Genomic DNA, 1,060 nt, shown 5'->3' on the forward strand with positions numbered 1-1,060 from the left:
TCTCTCACCTCCTTCATTAAATATATTCCTAGATATTTGATTTTCTTTGATGCTATTGTGAAAGGCGTTGTGTCTTTGATTTGATTTTCAGCTTGACTGTTATTGATGTATATGAATGACACTGATTTGTGTGCATTGATTTTGTATCCTGAGACTTTACTGAATTCATTTATCATGTTGTCATCTAATCTTTGACAAAGCAGAAAAAAATATACAATGGAGAAGAGAATCTCTAGTCAATAAATGGTGCTGGGAAAACTGGAGAACCATATGCAAAAGACTGAAACTAGATCCCCACCTCTCACCTCGCACAAAAATCAACTCACGATGGATGATAGTCCTTAAACCTAAGGCATGACACCTTAAGAATTCTAGAAGAAAATGTTGGGAAAACTCCTATAGATATTGGCCTAGGCAAAGAATTTATCCACTTATTTGTTGATGGACATTTGGGTTGTTCTCAGTTTTTGGCTCTTACAAATAAAGCTGATGTGAACACATGTATATTAGTTTTCGTATGAACATAGGTTTTCTTTTTCTTGGGTAAATTCCTAGGAGGGGAATGGGTGAACCTTATGGTAGGTGTGTGTTTAATTTTTTAAGAAAGTGCCAAATTGTGTTCCAAAGTAGTTGTAACATTATACATTTCCACCTTCATTGTATGAGAGTTCCATTTCCTCCGCATCTTTGCCAATACTTGGTATTGTCAGTTTTTTTGTTGTTGTTGTTTGAACCATCCCAATAGGATTTAGTGGTATCTCAACAAGTTTTAATTTTTATTTCTCTAATGATGAATGATGTTGAAGATCTTTTTACTTTCATGGGTTCATTTGTCATGTATATTTTTTCTTTAGTAAAATGTCTGGTCAGATCCTTTGCCTATTTTTAATTGAGTTTCTTTGTTCTTCTTAATGAGTTTTGAGAGTTTTTTATATATTCTGGATCAAGTGCTTTATTAGATATATGGTTTATCTTCCCCCAGTCTGTAGCTTCCCTTTACATTTTTTTAACAGTGTCTTTCAACGAACAGAAATTATTAATTTTGATGAAGTTAACTTAT

The sequence above is a fragment of the Propithecus coquereli genome, unplaced genomic scaffold (assembly GCF_000956105.1).
Source record: "Propithecus coquereli isolate 6110/MARCELLA unplaced genomic scaffold, Pcoq_1.0 Scaffold35, whole genome shotgun sequence".
In the NCBI taxonomy this organism is placed as follows: domain Eukaryota; kingdom Metazoa; phylum Chordata; class Mammalia; order Primates; family Indriidae; genus Propithecus; species Propithecus coquereli.